Source organism: Pan troglodytes, chromosome 23, assembly GCF_028858775.2.
Source record: "Pan troglodytes isolate AG18354 chromosome 23, NHGRI_mPanTro3-v2.0_pri, whole genome shotgun sequence".
Classification (NCBI taxonomy): Eukaryota; Metazoa; Chordata; class Mammalia; order Primates; family Hominidae; genus Pan; species Pan troglodytes.
The window spans coordinates 59299223-59322197 of NC_086016.1; the positions used below are offsets into that span (position 1 = coordinate 59299223).

The 22975-nt window shown below is 34.9% G+C and overlaps 1 long non-coding RNA gene across 2 annotated transcripts; it reads left to right on the forward strand.

Moving 5' to 3' along the window:
* The first annotated feature begins 292 nt into the window (after window positions 1–292).
* LOC129138471 (uncharacterized) lies at window positions 293–14811 on the forward strand. Of its 2 annotated transcripts, XR_010155998.1 has the most exons (5): window positions 293–332; window positions 5820–5912; window positions 8532–8739; window positions 11694–11805; window positions 14640–14811. It is a non-coding gene; the product is annotated as an uncharacterized LOC129138471 (long non-coding RNA). The 2 variants fall into 2 exon arrangements; XR_010155997.1 differs by lacking the exon at window positions 11694–11805 and having other exon boundaries at window positions 14640–14810.
* The last annotated feature ends 8164 nt before the right edge of the window (window positions 14812–22975 follow it).

Sequence of the window (22975 nt, forward strand, 5' to 3'; positions counted from 1 at the left end):
CTGTTATTTGTAGTTGATGTAATCATTTGAAAACACTCTATCCTTTTAAGTAAAATATTTGTGTTTTAAGTCTGGTTTTGAAAACTTCAGAAATGAGATAGTTTTAGTCAGACAGAAAGAAGCTAATGTTTTCCTAAATTGCTTCTTTTTTCTTTTATCTTTCAGGTTATTATGTATGGGTAGGCGCTAAGCATGCTTTCACTCTTAACCATTTAGACAGCAGGGCTTACCTAAATAGCTCTGTGTGTCATTGCCTGGGCAAGAGCTGTCATCTTCAATTCTATTATGCAACGGAAAGCAGTGTCCTGAGAGTAAGACTGTATAATAATAAGGTAAGAAGAAAGTTGCATGTATTTCAAATTCATTGAATCAATGAAGTTTCTAACTCTTGGCAACTTGTGTTTCGATTTCTCAGTTGCGCATAGGCTTTTATTCTTTAACTTGACTTTATTTGGTATATTTTAAAAAGAATGATTAAGAAACTAGGATAGGGGACACTGTCATGTACAAAAGTTAATGTGATAACTTGCCCAATATTATTTCCTAAAGTTTTCAAAATTCATGGAAGTTTATTAAAGAAACTATAGATCTAATAAAAATTGGATAGCTGAGATTCTGTATTGTGAGCTCTGTATTGAAGCTCTGATGTGATCTGTTTTGGACATTACATCTATATATCATTAGAACTATAAATATAATGGTTAAAACTTACTTGTTTGGGTAGCAGTAGACATAATTTTTAAGACTGGTAATTATTGATTAAATATTGAACAACGGCACACTGGGTAGAGTGAGTCCATTCTTCTTCTCTCTCCTTGTCCAATATGCTCAATGCGTTCTAAAGTGTAAAGCTGGGTGAGTACTCCAATTAGTATAACAGATAAAAACAAACTGACAGCTGATTCCATAGTATAGGAAAACACCCTGCTTTTTCTACTCTTACGCACTCAGCACTCCCAATATCTCACTTCTGACACCAGATGCATGTTTTTTTTCCAACACAGCAATTCAGTTCTCTAGTGGACACCAACTGAGTGTCCTTTGATTTGCCTCAATTCTGACACTGCTACGTGAAGATAGTACAGATTCCACAGGTTGAGGTCTCAGGCCCACAAGACTACCCCTACTTCAGATGTCAATCACAAGCTTCCTATTGTGCCTCTTACCTACCAGCTATAAATTGGAGTTCCCATGACCCCCTTCTTAGGTTTGATAATTTGCTAGGATGGCTCACAGAATTCAGGAAAACACTTTACTCATGTTACCCACTTATTATTAAAAATGTAGATGAACAACCATATGGAAGAGATGAATAGGGCAAAGTATGTGGGAAGAGGGGTGGTGCTTCTCTTCCATGCATTCCCGGGTGTGCACCCACTAGGAACCAAAATGCGTTCAGCAATCTAGAAGCTCTCTGAAACCTGTACTTCAGGAATTTGTGTAGAGGATTTGTCACATAGGTATGATCATTTATTAGCTCAATCTCCAGCCCCTCTCTTCTTCCCCAAAGAGGTGGGGCTGAAAGTTCCAAGCTTCTAATCATAGCTTGATCTTTCTGGTGATGAGTCCCATAAGATTCTATTAACATCACTACTGATTAGGAAATTAACAGGTTTTTGGGAACTATCTGCCAGAAACTGGAGATGAATAAATATATTCATAATAAATAATATATAATGTATAATTATATGTAATATAATATATAACAAATAATATATTTATTATTTTATGTATCCAGATTTATATGATTCACATAATTACATCTATATGTATGTGAGATATCTATAGATATATATCTCTACACATCAATATAGATATAAATATATAGATAGATAAATATGGATGTCATATATATATCACATATCTGTAGATATGTGGATGTGATTATATATATATATATCTCCCCACACATCCATATACACACATATAGATATATAAAGTAATATACATATGTATATAAATTCTTTTTTAATTGAATGAGATATAATTTTCCTGGCATTCTGGAACTTGTTATGTTTTTGTGTTTTTTGCAATAGTACTTTGTAGTCACTGCCCTGCAATCTATTTAATATATTTCACTCCATTTGGTAAGGTGTGGGGGGAGGAAGAAAAGGGGACAACATCTCCCTATCCTTCCTGCAGCATTACAAACTGTCCATATACGTGGGATCAATTTTACCAAAAAGGAAGAGAGAAAAAATTTAACTGTATCCATGTATGTTCCACCATTCATGCCTCAATATTTCAGTTGCTGTCACCTGTGCTATTTGAACCAATCCCAGCAAGCCTCCATGCAATCTACAGCATTCTATAATTTCCAACTCCTTCTTCAATAAAGGCATAGTAGAGAAATTCTAGAATAATTTCGATGAGTTTAAATTATAGTTAAAATGGTTAAATTATATATGTGGGCCTATGGTAATGCTTTTCAGATGACAGATAATTAATTATTTCATTAAAATTGAATGAATTTTTAGCCTAAATTTAAGTGGAAATTTGTAGTATAATATGGTCTAATCCTGAGGATTATTTTAATCTGCTCTGAAAATGAGTGATGTATTTTAAAAGTTTCAATGCATGTAGAATGGAATTGTGTATTTAATTATGAATGTGAGTATGTACTGTGTATGTAATTATGAATGTGTATATGTATTATGTAATTATGAATGTGTGTATTTAGTATATATGTAATTATGAATGTATATAGATTGGAATTACTGAAAATGAGCCATGCCATTCTTCTGGTGGCTTTAGAACCATACAAGAAAAGAGTGAAAACAAATTGGCTTCAAGTGTTACATCATATAAAAATGACGTTAGATACCACACATCATTAACTCTATTAATCAGTAATACAGTTATCAAGATTCTGTCTCTCATATTATAAGAAAAGAAGTTAATCATAGGGAAATGATCTAGTGTATTAACCAGAACCAAATGAATGTACATCTTAGAGATTGATGACTGATGTTTGATTTGTTAGTATCCTGTGAGGTGTCCTGTCTTTTCTGACACTATTTGCTATCCTCTATACATATGTTACTCACTGATGCAAAATCTGCATCAAAGTACATTTAAGTCCCAAGACAATGTTTTATCACACACTTAAAATGACTCCAAACAAACCTATCATTTAAAAAAGTAGCTCTTGATGAAAATGATGATTTACATCTTTCCATGAACAGAATGCTGTTGTATGTTGCGAACATCTATTACTCTATAAATGTGAGGAGGTAAGCCAAGAAATATCTAGCAAGAATGCTGAAGGTTGTTTTCTTTATTTCCAGAGGACATTAGAACTTGAGAAGTGAAAAACTCAGGTGAAGGCAAGTTGTTAAATAAAGAGTTGACTCTTTAGAATCAGCTCAAGTGTGTAGCAATTCTAGTTTGTACCATCTAACCATTCTTGGGTTAGATCTGCATCCATGATCTATAAAATAATACTCATAGCAACAGACCACATTTGTTCTGTGTAGGGTTTCCATGTAATTATTTACCAAGAAATTTACATGTAATTTTTCTTTACAACCAAATTTACTGGTAATTCTTTACCAAATTACATGGTCTTATTCCTAGATGCGATCAAAAGTAGTGAAACTCAACAACATTGACTTTGGTACCCTTGATTTCTTCACTGGAAGAGAAAAGCATAGACTGGCATCTCTAAGAGATAGAGTGTTAATAAATATGTTAAATATTTTTCTTGAAAGGTAAATCGGCATTATTGATCCTGGACCGGCGGAGCAAAGATATATTTTTTAAAAAAATTATTTACTGATTTTAAGATAAAAGTAGAACATCACTTGAAAAGCTTTGCTGAGTTGGAGATTTCTTTTTTACATTAACACCTGTGAAAAGTAACTAGAAAGTGGAAGAGTAAGAACAGAAATAAAATGAAACCTGATTTCACTAAGAATAAATTCTTTTTACAAAACATTGCTAGTGCCATCAGACTGGAAAATGTATAGAAAAATATAGATCTCATTCACTGTGTACTATGAACTTGGCTTATGAAAAACTATTTAAGTTTGGAAAGAACGCTGCTCACTTTTCAAAAATGTAAGTGCACCCATCTTCAGGGGGAGCAGAGGGGAATCAATTAGTCGCTGTGAAAAAAGAGCACAATAGCTCTAAATTATTTTCATAAAATGAAAACGGGGGAAAGTGGTGAATGCAATTTGCCAAGAGGTGTCACTAAAAGCATCTGTGTAGGGTGTAAGTGTTTTGATGCTAAATAACTGAAGTTGTGTAAGAAATAAGCAGAAGAAAAATTAGTTGCTTGTCTCAACTTTTTATAACTCCAGTTCATCCTGATCCACCATGAAAGCTATCAGCCGAAAATATGTCCACCCCATGTGCTTCATTGTCTTGTGGAAATCTTCACAGTTGATATGCATAAGTAATGAAGCAAATTGTAATGGATTTAGACTATCTTCTGAAATATTTAGGTCTTGGAAATTTGGAGTAGGCATCTGAGGGTGCAGGACTAAGTTGAAAGTAGATTCATTTTTAGAAAATCTTGGGCATGCATAAAATATGTGAGGCTGAGTGAGGACACAAATATTGATATCACTTATCATTTGGATTAAAACAAGATGTTGCCTTTCAGGGCCGTTTTCTATCTCGTGCTAGAAAGTGGGACAGAGCCAGGCTCAGAGCTCAACCTGAGACATAATTATGTCAATCTTCACATTTTTACCATATTGTTACCTAAAAATTCATGCATTCTATATGTAAACATTATGAAAAATTTGGTCTATTTTTGGGAAGAAATGTGAATTTGAATGTCTAATAAAATGTAAATAAAAATAAGATTTCAGAGCATAAAAGCATCAACATAAATCATAAAGACCAATGCCATACATGCCGTAGACAAAATTTTGAGTACCTTATAGACTTTTTTATTTTATTTAGTTTTTTTGAGATGGATTCATGCTCTGTCGCCCAGGTTGGAATGTAGTGGTGGCATCTTGGCTCACTGCAACCTGCGCCTCCCAGGTTCAAGTTATTCTCCTGCCTCAGCCTCCTGAGTAGCTGGGATTACAGGCACCCACCACCACGCCTGGCTAATTTTTGTATTTTTAGTAGAGATGGAGTTTCACCATAGACTTTTTTTGAGCTTCTTACATTCAATACATGTTTTGAATGCAGTAAAGGCTTGTTACTACACTCATAGCATGTAGTAACAATTTTACATAGATTTTGCAATCTGAAAAATGATCATTGTACAGGTGCATAACATAGATTTCTCTAAAAGATGTAAATAGGCCTTTGATAGAATGACCAAATTAAGAATATAATTTTCAGAATGTAACTGTATAGTTTGGAACTTGGACCAAATGTTTCCACAGGAAAAAATATTTAGTATAAATTGAAATTGTGCAGAAAATGCATCTGAAAACATTTTTAACCTTTATATTGTTTGCCTGTAATCTTTTTCTTTTCTAGTATCATGGCAATATTACAAAATGTAATAATGTTATTGAGATCAACATTTAAATTGCTGATCTTATTAACTGTTATTTAGAATTTTATTTTTGAAACGCAGTACTTTTTTTTAAAAGATTTCATCCAAATTTTTGTTCCATCCTAATACTGTTTATCTACAAAAAGCTGCTTTACTACATAAACATGCTTCATTTTCTTATTTTTTAATGATATTCAGCTTTTTCAATTTGACTACCAAGACTTTAGATTTCCTAGTACTTTATATCATACAGGTAAGGTAATACCTACTACAATGTAATTAAAAGAGCATGTATGTAAATGTGAAGATTATAATATGGGTAATGAGTGATGTCTTTCTCTTCAAATCAAAGGAAGAAGAAATATTTTGGACATACAACATATCAACTCACAGCCAATGGGTGAAAGCAGATGTGTTAATACCAGAAGATCTGAAGACATTTAAGGTATGAAAGAAAAAAAAAGTATTTTTTTATCATGGCTTAAGTTTTAGCTTTGCAGCAATAAATTGATCATGCACTGCTAAAGTTAACTTAGCATTTAAGTTAGGGATGCGTGCTTGTATATTTGGGGAGAGTGATTGCTTACTTTTTAAATTGTACCTTTTCCTTCTGAGACCAAATTTCCCATGGCGGGGGAAATAGAGTGTATCCACTCTTGTTCACAACTTCCTCATTCTCCACAGCCTTCCTTTCTTGCTCCCCAGCACCATGCTTTGCCCCAGGGAAACAAATTGCATTATGAAGTAGGTAAATAGTAAACTGGTATTGAAACTTAGTAGAGTATAGGCAAATGTTTTGAATGCAATAATTCATATCTTAATAACACATGGAAAGCTCTATGTACACCAAGAAACATATGAGACATACATAGGCTCAATAGGAATGCTGTCTCTTAAAAAATTAAATTGATATTTTGTGTTGTATTAGGTTGGTGCAAATGTAATTGCAGCTTTTGCCATTGTGGCTTTTGCCATTGCTTTTAATGGCCAAAACCTCAATTATTTTTGCACCAACATGATATACGGAATGCGTAAGTTTGTTTATGCTGGAGTGTGAGTATAAAATGATGATACTGATTATATGTGTGGGTTATGAAGCCAATTTCATTTCTTTATAGTGATATTCCATTTATACATCCTATCACAGCCTATTGAGTTAACATTTTGACACTATTTAATTTTCATAGGCTGATATCTGTTTTTATAACTTCTCAGGTACTGAACAAGTTTCTTTTTTTATAAACTGAAGATTAAATTTTGTTTTAACTCAAAGATAAAACAAAGTAAAATGTAAAGAAAATGAATTTGAGAGTTATTCCAGGTTCTCAAGTGGATATATAATGTAATTAGCTGTTCAATAATTATAGGCCTTTGAGATCTAAGTTTAAAACCATCAATTTTTGAACCTCAAATTGATATCATTTCTGCATTTCTGATCTCCTGCTGCTATGAAAATATACAGCTATACATTAATAATTTTTACATGTATGATATTCATTATGGGAAAAGTATGTAGCAGCATACAAAGTTTTCTTATTGTTGGATATGATTTAAATTTAATATTATTTTCTAAACCAAATTATTAGACATATTTGCAAACTGAAAATCTGACCTTAAGTAATTATTAATGAACAAACAAATATATATCCCTCGTATTTTGTTTGTTTGAAATGGAGTCTTGCTCTGTCACCCAGGCTGGAGTGCAGTGATGGGATTTTGTCTCACTGCAGCTTCCACCTCCTGGTCTCAAGCAATTCTCTTGCGTTAGCCTCCCAAGCAGCTGGGACTACAGGCATGTGCCACCATGCCCAGCTAATTTTTTGTATTTTTAGTAGAGATGGGTTTTATCATATTGGCCAGGCTGGTCTCGAATCCCTGACCTCAAGTGATCCACCTCCTTGGCCTCACAAAGTGCTGGGATTACAGGTGTGAGTCACTGCACCTGACCTATCCCTCGTGTTTTGAAAAGAAAATCTATTCAGAAACTTTAAGCTGGATGAAACTGAAGGAAGTCAATTTTAATTCTTAGTATCTGGCTGGAATTTTAACCACATTTAGTGCTGTTTAATAGAACTTTCTGCCTAATGGAAATGCTTTATATCTGATGTCCAGTATGGTAGCCACTCATCACATGAGGTTATTGAACAATTGAAATTTGGCTACCATGACTGAGGGAACTAAATTTTATTTTATTTTCATTAATTTGAATTGAAATAGTCCTCTGTAGCTCATGGCTAATGTTCTGGACAGCAAATAATTAGTTATCTGTGATACAGTCAGCTATTTATACTTCTGCACTTTTGGTGTTAAGTAATAATTGCTCTTGGTAGAAACTCAAGGAATGCTAATACTTTGACATTATCTTACACTTGACCAGCAATGTGCGGTTGTTTCATTTGCTAATATTGCTTATCTCCAGAAAAGCTAGCAATTCAATTGGTGACAACAAAATTTATTTACTTTAATTGACACTTCTTTTCTCATTAAAGAAGTTACTCTTTTATGTAAGTTGAATAGAGTTTTATGTTTATTCCCTTACTTTTTTTTATTCCTATATTGTGTCTGTTTCCGTTTGCCTGATATTTTTCTTCATGTATTCAAATACTAATTTCACTAGTTAAAAAATAAGTCAGATGCAGTTACAGCTCTTGTTCTATAAGTAATGACAATACTTCTTATTTTCCTTGAAAATGAAAGAAAGAGAGCTGTAAAGATGATGACCAAGTAACAAGTTTGCAGTCAGGGACATTTTTGATAGTTAAGTGGGATGCTTGTGTTTTGCCTGATCCTGGGAGGTTTCTCTGAGACTTTAGTGGAGCAAATGTTTCCATCAGTTTTTTTTTTAATACTTTAAGTTTTAGGGCACATGTGCACAACGTGCAGGTTTGTTACATCAGTCGTATGAGCATGGGTTGAGCTTATCAAACAGGAACTTTGTTATATATTGCCTTGGTTGCTTTAAACACTTTTTCTCAATAACTACTTTGTCTTTATCAACCTTCTTTAGTTTTTTGTCTTATTAAGGAGATTGCAAACTCATAAATTAATCTTTTTCTTCCTAAAGATTATTTTTGAAGGGACTCTTTAGAGCCAGAGAAGTTTTATTGCCCTTGATCACCTCTGGGTCTATGCCTGTGGACAGACCCAATCCAGAAAGCTTTGCTCTGAAGATGAATTCCCTTGCACTAGTGGCCAGTGCGTCGCCAAAGAATCTGTCTGTGACTCTCGGCAGGACTGCTCCGATGAGAGTGATGAAGACCCAGCAACTTGCTGTAAGTGAGTGAATGGCTTACTAGTTAACATGCTCTAATTCAAGACTGTTAGTTGGATTTAAAACAGTCTTTGTTTCTATCAAGGCAAAGGTAAGTCATATGTATGAAATGTGATAAATATGCATTATTGCTCTGAAACTATTAGTACTATGCCTTCAGGGATCTCTATTTTAACTTAATGTTTTGGTGCTTGTTGCAAAATCTGCAACATCTCTCAATTTATTCTACAAATGAATAGTTGTGATTATTGTTGGCTGGGTGTGCGAATGTGTGTGCTTTGATTAAAGAGAAGATGGGTGGTAGAAGGAAACTTTTTGTACCTTTGCCTTGGAGGCATATAGTATGTGTTGCTAACTTTTATTGTGTATGCTTTTTTCCTCTCTAGTCAATCATCTTGGAAGCTGTAGCTGGGAGGGATGAGTAGGAGGAGGGTGGCCCTTCCTCCAGGGCAGCTACCATGATTGTAGAAATCACTTCAGCCATCATGGCTGCCCTGGAGGAAGGGCCGCTCTCCTCTTACTTGCCTAGAAAACACTTCAGCCAACCGGGTGCAATGGCTCACACCTGTAATCGCAGCACTCTGGGAGGCCAAGGCAGGCAGATCACGAGGTCAGGAGTTCAAGACCAGCCTGGCCAACATAGTGAAACCCCCGTCTCTACTAAAAATACAAAAAATTAGCCAGGCATGGTGGTGGACACCTGTAATCACAGCTACTTGGGAGGCTGAGGTAGGAGAACTGCCTGAACATGGGAGGTGGGGGTTGCCCTGAGCTGAGATCACGCCATTGCACTCCAGCCCAGGCGACAGTGTGAGACTCCGTCTGAAAAAAAAAAAAAAAAAAAAGAAATCACTTCAACCATGACTGGCGTTTGGGAGGGCTAAAGTGCCCCAACACCTTTCTTTCAGGCCTTTTCTGAAGAGTCTTTTATAGAAGTGATGACAAGAGATCCCATTGCTATTCAAGCGTAGTCATAGTTCAACAAAAATATAATTTAATTTACAATCCACAGGATGATTCTCATATGAGGTAACTTAGCAACTGAGATCCCTGTGTCTCTTTAGAAAACATGAATTGCAAGGATATGAATCCAATTTCTGTATCACAAACAGGTGGTTTTTAAAAGATATTAAAAATTTGACGTTTATTTTACTGCAGTGTCTTATTTTAGTGAGATGTTTTGTTGAGCAGAGGTGAAAATATTGTAATAAGATAAATGCCACCTTTTAAGTGAAAAGCTCTGTATAATTGGTTTCTCTTGGGAAGCGTGGATTTTATTAAGAGCAATGCGGAGGGACACAGGAGAGAGGAGATGAGAAAGTAAGGCTAAAATCCCCTTCTGCCATGTTCATCAACAGCAATCCAGTTAATACTTCAGACTCCTAGCTTTAAACCAAGTAATTGGCTAACCAGTGTGAGCTCAACGGAGCTTTTGGGCTGCTCTCTTCTTTTGTTCAAAACAAGCGATGTAAGAGCAATTTATTTACTCCAATGTATGTGAAGTTTCTTTCTATGTTTTATTTAAATTTTTTACAGACAATTTGCTTCATTTCTGTTGGGGAAATATTTCTTTCTAACAGTTTCTATAATTCTTAATGTCAATAACTGAAGGAAAATATATTTCCTTTCTTTCCACGTATATAATTTTTTTTTTTTTGAGACAGAGTCTTGCTCTGTCACCCAGGCTGGAGTGCAATGGCATGATCTCGGCTCACTACAACCTCCACTTCCCGGGTTCAAGTGATTCTCCTGTCTCGGCCTCCAGAGTAGCTGGGATTACAAGCATGTGCCACCACACCCAGATAATTTTTGTATTTTTAGTAATGACAGGTTTCATCATGTTGGCCAGGCTGGTCTTGAACTCCTGATCTCAGGTGATCCACCGGCCTCAGCCTCCCAAAGTGCTGGGATTACAGGCATGAGCCACTGCACCTGGGCACTTGTATATTTGGAAGCTTAGCTTTTTCCCCTCCATTATTTTCCCCGTAGTAAATCATACTTTATGTTCACCTTTAAAAAATTGTTTAGCATTTGATTTTCGACATATTTTCTCATTTATTGAAGTTTCATTGATTATGTATATGACATTTTTCCAGTTCAGTAGCTCTTGATGCCATATTCTGCTATTTTCTTTGGGTGAATGCAGGAATGGGTAATTGTGTTTCTCAACAAAAACAGTGTTACTTATTAGTCTTTTAAGTTTTTAAATAGTGTAACCTCATTTGTCCAAAGAAAACCTGTCATGTTTGCATGATTGAGATTGACTTGATATAGGGAATATGTCATAAAAATGTAGCCATATTGCATACAGTATATATGTGTATTCACGTATTTTGATACCAAAATGAGTGTTTCATGTAAATATATATACAATTATTTATGCTGTGAAATTATATAGATTTGGATTATTAGAATTGATATAAATTTACACTATTTGCTGCACTAAAGTATTTAATATATTTTTGCATATAGACACGTGCATATGTATATTCTTACAAAATAAAAGAGGCTTTCCTTTGAAATTTAAAACCATATTGAAACATTTTACACATACGAAAACATTTGTGTTTTACAAATTTGAATTTGTAATATCAAGTTTTTTTCATAAACGATTCTTCCATGTTCATGAAGCACAAGAAAAATATCTTTATATTTTTTTTATTGCACTTTAGAATGAATCTCTAGGAGGGTATAGCTTGTGCAGGCAGTTTGAATAGCACCAGGAATACTTACCAAATTCTGGAGAATGAGTAAATATGAACTCGTGAGGATTGTCAGTTGGTATTCCACAGCCGGTGTGCTTTTCCCCAAAGGCAGACTCACTCAGGTCTTCTCTCATTATCAAGTTGCTCTTACTTTTAGGTATTATTTTAATATATGGCATAACATAGCCTCCAAACCGGTGGCTTTTCAAAATCAGTTAATAAAAATGGCCTGTGTGTTTTGCTGCAACAGCAGACTCCATGGACCAGAGCATCAGCATTACCTGGGAACTTAGTGGAAATGCAGAACCTCAGGCCCTGGCCCAGCCTTACGGAACCAAAAGCTACATGGAACAAGGTCCCAGGTGATTTGTCTGCATATGAAACTTTGAGAATCACTGTACCAAAGAGGCTTCAGGAAGGAAGACAGCTAGGGGAAGAAACAGATGGCATCTAAAAAAATTGGTAAAAACTAAAGGCAAACAAGTCAGAGTTCTCTCAGGGTAGAAGCAAAAACTCTCTTTACTTTGCTAGTCCTTAAGAGCATCAATATTAATACAATATTTATAATGTGTATTTGTAATGTATATTAACACAATATTTATAATATAATCCTGTTAGAATCTAATATATTCTCATTAAATGAAATATTCCCCATTCATTTCCCATACATAGCTTTCTTTCTTATTTCACAGAGAGCTGATTAACTTCTGGAGGATTCATAAAATATTTTACTTTTCATGATCCAGAATTTTTCCCAGCTGCACAATGAAATTCTTTCTTGTCTGCTCATATGCTGTAGTGGTTAAATATGCAAGAGAAAGCTTTGTCATGATCTTAAAATATTACTTTAACTGATGAACTCTGAGTAAAATTTCTCTAAAACCAAACAATAGATTTTTGATGTTTATTAACATAATCCTGTATTAAATGAGGGCAGTTAAGATTAAAATATATCTGCACCCTCATGTTCATTGCAGCATTATTCAAAATATCCAGCCAAAACAACTGAAGTCTCTGAGAATGGATCAAACAAGTGGTGTGTGTGTGTGTGTGTGTGTGTATAAAATGTATATGTGTTCACAATGAAATATTATTCAGCAATAATGAAGAAAAAACTTGCTATTTGTTACAATGATGAGCCTGGAGGGGATTATGCAAAATGAAATAACCCAGACAGAGAAAGACAAATACAGCACGATATGACTTATACATGGAACCTAAAAAAGTTGAATTTGTAGAAACAGAGAGTAGAATGGCAGTTGTCCAGGGCTGAGGCCTGGCCGAAATGGGGAGGTGTTGGTCAAAAGATACAAATTTTCACTTACAAGATAAATAAGTTCTGGGAGTCTAGTGTACAGCCTGGTGACTATAGTTAATAACACTGTATTGTATACTTGAAATTTGCTGAGAGTAGATCTGAAATGTTCTGATCACACACACAAAAGGTAACTATATGATGAAATGATGCTAATTAGCTTTACTGTGGTAATCTTTTCTCTATGTATATGTATATCAAAACATTACATTGCATACCTTAGTTACAATTTTGTTTGTCACTTATACATCAATAAAGCTTAAAAAATTAATACATATATATGCAATATGTTTTAAAAAATCTCTATCAAAATAATTAAAATACAACATGCCAAACATGTCCAAAGATACACATTGGATCCCTGAACAGTTTATACATGAAATAGATCTAATTTTCAGACACATTCTACAACATGGATGAACCTTGAAATAAGCCAGAGACAAAAGGACACGTATTGTTTGGTCCCAGTTATATGAAGTACCTAAAGTAGGCAAACTCATAGGGACAGATAGTAAAATGGTGGTTGCCAGGGTTTGAGGGGAGGGGATATGGAAAGTGTTGCTTAATGGGGGTGGAGATTCAGTTTGGGAATGAAAAAGTTCTGGAGATGGATGGTGGTAATGGTTGTACAACAATGGGAATGTACCTAATACCATAGAAGCTTACATTAAAAATTGTTAAAATGTTACATTTATGTCATGTATATTTTACCACAATAAAATACACATTTGTATTTATATATAAAATTTCAATAACTCATATAGGAAAAAAATATATATATATAGAATCTACTTCACTGTGTTCCAAAAAAGTTGGCATGATAGATATATCTTCAAATCAAAATAGTTCAGGAAATTCCATGAAAAAGGGGTTTTTTTAGTTATAGGACTTTAAAAACAATTTCAAATGCTAATATGAATTGTGTACCTTCACAGGGGACGTTGGTATAATAGTCAAATGAAAGAAATTTAAACCAAGGATCTTGTATGATGCATTAATTTTTACTGTGATATTGTCTCCAGATGTCTTTCATGTAAAAAAAAATGTTGGGCCGGGTGTGGTGGCTCACGCCTGTAATCCCAGCATTTTGGGAGGCTGAGGCGGGTGGATCACGAGGTCAGGAGATCGAGACCATCTTTGCTAACACAGTGAAACCCCATCTCTACTAAAAATATAAAAAATTAGCCAGGCGTTGTGGTGGGCGCCTGTAGTCCCAGCTACTTGGGAGGCTGAGGCAGGAGAATGGCGTGAACCCGGGAGGTGGAGCTTGCAGTGAGCCAAGATTGCACCACTGCACTCCAGCCTGGGCCTCAGAGCGAGACTCTGCCTTAAAAAAAAAAAAAAAAAAAAAAAAGACAAAAGATAACACCAGCTCAGTTCCGAATATCTAATTTACCTGCAATTCCAAAATGGCTAGGTATTTTTTTTTTGAGAAAGTTTTAGGATAGAATAATAAAATGCATACTGAGATGCTGACCTCAAGTTATTTGTGTGTCCAGAATTAATTTAAACTTCCCCCTTCCCAGTGGATTTTTTTCATTTAAACTACCATCTCAGCAGGTTTATACTGGGCAAGCAAATTAGTTACTCCCTGAAAAGCTTTGGAGTTCCACCTTGCATCATTAAATAAAATGGAGATGGCCAACCAGAATGAAATGTACCAGACTTACAGATGGAAGCATGTGGAAGGGTCATGCCTCACACAGCACCTGAGATATTGTGTGTCACTAGATAAAGGAAAGCTATTCCGATCATTAGAGAATATTCACTACCAAGCAGAATAATTTTGCAGGCCTCCTAAGATGATTAGCTAGCGTAGAGCAGTGTTTGCCTGCATGCTCTTCATTTCTCCTCACCTGTTTTCTCTTCTACGTGTAACAGCAAAGCATCTCGCCTGTGACTTTGAGTCGGGTTTCTGCGGTTGGGAGCCATTTCTCACAGAAGATTCACACTGGAAGCTGATGAAAGGATTGAATAATGGAGAGCACCACTTTCCTGCAGCTGATCACACAGCAAACATAAATCATGGTAGGACATTATCCTCTTTAAAAAAAATAGTTTTCTTTCTTGCATGTTGTGGAATGATGATACTGTGTATTTTCATTTCTATTCTGTAGACTGTATACATGGAACTCTGGTTTGTCTTGCTTTAAAACCTCCTGACCAAGTTAATAATTGGCGGGTAATTGAGTTCCCTGAAAGAAGCATTGTTTTAATCACCAACATGTTTGTTGTTGCAATTTTTATAAGTTGGGTTAAAGGCATAAAGAGGTGGAAAAGTTTTCTGATCATTTTCTCAAGTTGCCCAGAATCATGTACAGTAGGCTTGCCTTCTTTTTAGAGCAATCCAATTTTTTCAAAACAGGAAGAAAAATAGTCTAATCTTGTTTCTGGGAACTGAGAACAGAGATTTAGCACTATCTGTGAAATAAATTTACAAATACTTGAATGCAATTTAATCAGTCTTCGGGCTTCTTTATAATAAACAGTCTTATTCTTCCACATATATATTTTTAACCATCATTCCAGTGTTTACATATCATCTTAAAATAGAGGAACCATAACTACCTGTGGTATTCCAATAAGTGTCTGTGAAACTCCAATAAAACAGAAAGGGTTTGTTCTCTTTTCTCTTTTGTTTTGTTCACATTTATCATCGGATGTCATTCCCCATATACGTTAGCATCGTGTTAACTTTACTTTTTAAATGTATATGTTTTAAGTAAAGAGTGTCTCGCCGTGTTGCCCAGGTTGATCTCAAACTCCTGGCCTCAAGCAATCCTCTCACCTCAGCCTCCCAAAAGTGCTGGGATTACAAGAGGGAGCCACCACACCTGGCAAACCTTACAATAGCACAACTGTACTTGTACTATAGATCATCTTTCAACCTCATTGAACATTATCCTATTTGTTTCTTCTTTCAGACTTCCAAAGAATTATACCAAAAATAAGTATTGATCATATTTTTAATTACAGCCATTGGAAATTGGGGTTGGTGGTAGTGGGTGAGTGTGCTAGGGGATGGGGTGGGAAAATTCAACCATCCATCTGTTGGCTACAGCCATAAACCTAGTTAATTGTTTAACAGTGTGGTAAGTTCTTAATTTTTGCTTTTGTGCCATGACTCATTTCTTTAACATTTTGTAGCAGACAAAGTTAAGTTTAAAGTTTAAAATAGAAAGGGGACTATAAATCATTGGAACTATGTATTAACAACACATTTTCTCTAAACTCATATAATATTTTACTTCTTTTTCTCTGTTCAAGCCAATTATTAAATACATAGCATAGATGATACCTGGATGCACAAAGATGGATGCCACGATCCCTGCCTTTGAGGTGGTCTCAGTCTAGTAGCTTAAGTAGATAAGCAAGGAATTGCAATCGGTTATGAAGGATGCTTTAAGAGGGATGGAAGGTGATTCAGATGGATTCGAGATGCCTTGTTGAAGGAGATGACTCCTGAACTGAGCACTGAAAGGAAATGAAAAGTAGTCAGGAAGCCAGAAGTAAGGAATTACTGAGAGAAGACGGAACCAAAGAGAGGTGGGAGGGATCATGTCCTAATTGTAGGGAAGAATCCCCAAAGAGGGCAGATAGATGGGAGTAGTTAGGGATGAAAGACGTGTGTGATTGGACAGGGAGAAGAGAACTGATGAAACAGGAGAGGAAGGAAGGGGACTCTAGAGAGTGCTGAGGAATTGGAAATGTGTCTGCAGGATGATGGTGACCCAGGTAGTCATGTTAAAGCATGTGACCAATCAAATTTGCTCTAAAGGGCTGTTCTGTCTGAGATGAGGAGAATGGAGAGGGTAAAAGGCTGGAGTAAAAAAAACATGGATGTGCTGAAGAAATATCAGTGAGAGATGATGAAGGCCTAAGCCAAGGCAGTGATTCTCAAAGGGAAGCTGTGCGGGCAGTGTGTCATGGTGGTCTGATGTGAGCATACCATAACCAGTTAGGGAAGAGCACGGGCTGCCCAGGGTTCCGACACGATGTTGACACTGCACCCATGTCTAAATATTAGGGTGCTTCAGTTTTATTAAATAGAAAATAGAGAAAAGAAAAGTAGCTTCCCTGTGGAGTTGTCGTGAGGATTAAATGAAATAACACCTGTGAAGGTTTTTCCATGTAGTAAGAGCTCCATAAACATTAATAGATATTTGTTGTCCATTCTAATAAGAAGACTAGGAAAAACACCAGATAAGACAATTAGAAAATATGTTTGTAATTCACCTTTAGTCTTTTGCCATCTTATAATTACTACATAACTATGATTTGCATTAAAAAGATTCTAATAGAGCCCCTGTGTTAGATGTTGAAAGACCCATTCTTTTCCGGTGAGTTGAAGAATAGTGAAAGATAACAATATGACTGATAAAACTAGGGGCAGCTGGTCTCACCCAGAGTGTGAGGGACAAAAACGCAGTCTTTCTCATTTTAGAAAGGGCCAATTAAAAAAAATATATATATATATATATATATCTGGATCACGGAGTCAACATCTCTTTACCCATGATTGCCATGATCAAACCTTAAAGAGAATCAGTAGTGGTTTTAAATTGCAAGTGAGGAGGAGAGTTAAAAAAAATGAAAAAGGACCAGGAAGGGAAAGGAAAGTGAAATGGAAATTTCTGGTAGAGTCAGAGGCAGCCTAATAGTTCCGATATCTAAGAAAGTGGAGTTCTAGTTCATTTTGTTCTTACAGCCTTAAACATATAGATTGCAGCTTTTAAATCTGTCTATCTGTCTATCTATCTATCTATCTATCTATCTATCTATCTATCTATCTATCTAAGTAGCTGAGACAGAGTCTCACTTAGTTGCTCAGGCTGGAGTGCAGTGGTGTGATCCATGCTCACTGCAAACTCCACCTCCCAGGTTCAAGCAATTCTCCTGCCTTTTCCTCCCAAGTAGCTGGGACTACAGGTGCACACCACCACGCCCAGCTGGTTTTTTGTTTTTGTATTTTTAGTAGAGCCAGAGGTTTCACCGTGTTGACCAGGCTGGATATGTTGATATTATGTAGTTTTTGTGTGTATGTGTGTAATTAAGCCTCGAATTTCCTTCCTGTCTTTTTTGCTTCGTTTCTACCTTCCTATTCCTACTCTGTTAAATTTCCATCGAAATAGGCAACTCATGTTAATTATGTTCCACTTTTATCTATGTTCATATAGTCACACACAGATATATATATATATAGTAGATACATACATATTCAAAATTATATGTGTTTCTGTGATTGTTTGTTTTTTAAGAAATATATTATCTTGTAACTATTGTCCCTATCTTCTTACTAAAGATAGCTTATGGCAGTTGCTCCAAGTCATCAAATACTATCTATTTTTTTTCATTTTTTATGATAAAGTATTGGTTAAATGTAAACTTCAACCATTTTAGTGTACAGTTCACTGAGTTCTGACATACATACACAATTGTGTAACCATCACAAAAATGAAGATATAAAACAATTCTATTCCTGCCCAACACATTGTTCTGTGCCATTATGTACTCAATAATTCTCCCACCTCCCACCACTGACACCAATGATCTGATTTCTAGCCCTAGTGTATGCCTGTTCCAGAATGTCTTGAAAATGGAATCATATCATATGTAGCATTTTGATTCTGCCTTCTTTCAATTAGCATAAAGGACTTGAGACTCATCCATGTCGCTGGCTTCAGCCACAATTCCTTCCTTTTTCACTGCTGAATCGTTGGGTCCATTGTGTGGATGAGCTACATTTCATTTATCCACTAACCAGCTGAAGGACACTTAGATTGTTTCCAAATATTGTCAAATATGAGTAAAAACACCATTAAATTTGCATACGTGTTTTTGTCTGGACATAAGTGTTTATTTGGTTTGAGTTCTCTATCCAATGCCTATGTCTGTTTTTGTTTTTGTTTTTGTTTTTGTTTTTGCACTCTGGTTGGTGAGAGAACTCTACCATTCCTGACTTTCTGTGACCTTCGGGAAATGTTCCAGCTATTCATTTCAGGTGTTTTTACCCCCAGACTCAGGTAGTTTTCTCCAATCCATGCACACGATCGGTCCTTACATGGCAATTTAGGGGGGACTGTCTGCAGATCTCGGGAGCTTGCTGTCTTTTCAAAGCTCCAGTACCTGAAAGGGGCAGCTGGCACTCTGTCTTATGAATTCTACCCATGTGGGTCTCCCCAAAGCACCGACTCTATCTGTTTCAACTTGAGGAGACTACCACACTCCTGTGTTTCCCCTCTGCACAGGCACCTGGAAACTCTGTCTAGGCAGTAAGCTGTGGGAATTACAGGACTTAACTCATTTGTTTCCCCTCTCTCAGAGATCACTATCCTGTGATCTATCACTATCTTACATTCCCATTGTCCTATATTTGACAGTCCATGCTAAATATGCTTTTTTTCTAATATTTTTCTTTTGCTCGTTTAAGACAGAAGATAAAACCCAGTCTGTGATACTGGATTCATGTTTGTTTATTTGGCTAAATTTATTTGATTTGGATATACCATAATGTATCTAGCTATTCCCCTATCCAGTGACATCAATATCATGACGATGTTTCAAATTTATTCTTGTACACATTTCCTCCTGTAGGATACTTTCGATTTTATGCAATAGATAATAACTAGGAGTGAGCCTTCTATATTTTTTAAGCAAGATATGTATTTATATTTTCAATAAACATTTATAGATTCATTTACCCTAAAACTTAATACTTCAATTTTTAGTGACAAAATGGGACTACTTTTTCCTATTTTCCTACCAGCAAGAGGCATTATAATTCTCTATAAAAATTGCCAATTAATGGGTGTACAACGATTTCTCATATGTAATATTTATTTGCATTTAACTGAAAAATATTTTTTTCAAATGTTTCCAATGTCTCAATTTATTTGGATTCTTTAATTTTACTAAGTAATATTTTACAGCTTTCGGGGTAGAGATTTTGAAAATCTTTTGCTAGTATTTTCCTAGGTTTTTGTGTTACTTTTAAAGAACTTCTGATTTTGATTATTGCTGACATATAGAAATGCATTTTTATAGAAAATATTGACCTTGTATCCAGTGGCCTTGCTAATTTTATTTATCATAGCTAGGAACTTATACATATATATTTTATTTTCTAGGATCACAATTATTTTGTCTGCAAATAATGGCAATTTTATTTCCTTTTTTCTAAATATTAACAGTTCTATCTTCCTTTTGTTGTTTTATGTACTGGACAGAATTTCTAGAATGTGTTGAATAGAACTGGTGGTAGCTGCTAGACTTGTCTTATTTCTCTCTCAGAGGAAAAGTTGTCAATAGTTGAACCTTAAGTGCCATGCTTACTGAAAAATTGTATTCTTTATCAGATAAAAATGTTCCCTTCTATTCAAGAGTGTGCTTTTTAAAAATTTAAGAAATTGAATGTATGTTGAAAGTTTTCAGTATTTTTCAGCATCTATTATGATATGATTGTCAGATTATCTTTTTTGTCTGTAAGGTAAATTGATTTTTTAAATATTAAACCCCTCTTGCACTCCTGAACCAAACCTAACTGGAGTAATTTTATTTATTATTCATTTCTTTATTCTATATGGTAATGCTTGTTTATAACTTTTGCATTTGTGAAAGTTATAGAGACTGGCCTCTCACGTTCTTAAGACATGTAAGGTGTTACTTCTAGGCCAGTGCATTAACAAGGTACCTGTTTTGCAGAAGGTGAGGTCGAGCCAGATGTGAACACTTTAACCCAGGGAGACTATTCACTCTGTCCTTTAATTTTTATATTGTGCTGGTCACATAGCCACTCTGGGGTATGTGGGTGTGTAAGAGTTTTACAATAAACAATTCTGATTACCAGAAGTAAACTCCTTGCCATGACCAGGAATAAAACTGGTAAATTCCACATTTCTCTAACTTGGCTCATTGTTTAGAGCAGGCTGATAGGAAGATAAATCAAGGGACGTGTTCCTAGAAGTCCCTGGGCTTGTGGTCAGAGTTTAGACTCTCTATACCCCTTACCTGCACATATTAATTTTAACGCAATATTGTCAACTTTATAAATATTTGGTTAAAATTATCATAGGATAGCATTTAGCTTCCAAATCAATGGTCAGTAACTTCATATTTTAATTCTATCATCTTTCCATCTAGAAACATGTTATCTCTTTTCATCTAACCAGAGAGTTTGCAGTCTTTCACAAAGTTTTGTAATGTTCTTCATATAAATCGTGTCCCTTTTCTGTTAAATTTATTCCTACATTAAAAAAATTAATTTTGCTATCAGGAGTTGGACATTTCTTGCTGTTTATGTATCTGGAAACTTACTGCTAAGATAAGATAAGTAATTGTGTAATATATCTGTTTCCATTTAGCTTACCAAATTTTCTAAATGATACTATAATTATAAAAAATGGAATACTTTGGCTTTCTATTTTTACAATTATATTATTGGTAAAACATGGGAAATTTACTTCTCTTTTTCTATAATGTCTACGAGATATTTTATTTCCTTGACTTCTACACTCACCAGACCTTTAAGATAATATTAGTCTAAGATTATAAATATTGCCTAATATTATCTCTAATTGATAGTTGTGACAGAAATATGTCATTTCCCATTTTAATTAATATTGTTTTATCATTTGCCATTTAGAATGCTATTTATTTTGAGGTTGTTCACTAGTCTTTATTTAATTATTTCCTTTTATTTTATTAAGATTTGTGACTTGAAATTGTTCACTGGTTTTTCATAGTCTTTTCAACATTTAGATAGGATTCTATGACTTGACACTTTCATTTGTTGTTGTAACTGAATATGGAGACCGAGCTCCTAAATTAAACCAAACCTACATTCTTGGAAGGCTCAGATTAATCAAGACACACTATTTTTGGATAACAATTTCAAATTTATTCGACATCATTTTAATTAGAATATTTGTTCCTATGCTCACAAGTGAGATTGCTCTCTAGAGTTTTAAATTTTGTCCTATTTTCATCCATTTTATTAAAAATTAAAGATATTCTGGCAACCTAATATGAATCAGGGAGCTCTCCATATTTTTCTAAGATCTGAGGTTTCTCGAATAATGTTGCAAATATTTGTTTTTTAAAAATTAAATAGGGAGCCAGATGCAGTGGCTCATGCCTGAAATCCCAGCACTTTGAAGGCCCAAGGCAGGAGGATTGCTTGAGGCCAGGAGTTTGAGACTCTGCCCCTACAAAAAAATTTAAAATGTATGTGGTAGTGTGCTCCTGTACACCCAGCGGGAGGCTGAAGCTGGAGGATTGTTTGAACCCAGGAGTTCCAGGCAGCAGTGAGCCACAATCATGCTACTGCACTCTAGCCTAGGTGACAGAGCCAGACCCTGTCTCAGGAAAAAAAAAAAAGAAAAGAAAAGAAAATTAAATTTAACTCAGATGTGGGACCATACATTTCTCCCTAGATTTTCTTTTCATTACTTTTTCAGTTACTTTTGTTGTCTAAACGATTTATTCAGGCCTTTTGCTTCATTTAGATTTTGGCGTCTTAATGTGTACATGTTCTCACCTTCATTAACCAGCTTGTTTGAAATTGTGTATATTCTTTTGAATGACTGGAGGAGTAAGGTCTTTGAATATCGGTTCATTTGTTTTTAGAATTTTGATCATCTTTTTAAAAATATTCATTTGAATTTTACCTAAACCTGAGCATTTTTAGGTGGAAGAATTTTTCAAAATCAACTTTTCCCATTCTTTTCCTTTTTAGGTGAAGCATAGAGAATTTAATGAACTTGGACCAAATGTTTCCACAGGAAAAAATATTTAGTATAAATTGAAATTGTGCAGAAAATGCATCTGAAAACATTTTTAACCTTTATATTGTTTGCCTGTAATCTTTTTCTTTTCTAGTATCATGGCAATATTACAAAATGTAATAATGTTATTGAGATCAACATTTAAATTGCTGATCTTATTAACTGTTATTTAGAATTTTATTTTTGAAACGCAGTACTTTTTTTTAAAAGATTTCATCCAAATTTTTGTTCCATCCTAATACTGTTTATCTACAAAAAGCTGCTTTACTACATAAACATGCTTCATTTTCTTATTTTTTAATGATATTCAGCTTTTTCAATTTGACTACCAAGACTTTAGATTTCCTAGTACTTTATATCATACAGGTAAGGTAATACCTACTACAATGTAATTAAAAGAGCATGTATGTAAATGTGAAGATTATAATATGGGTA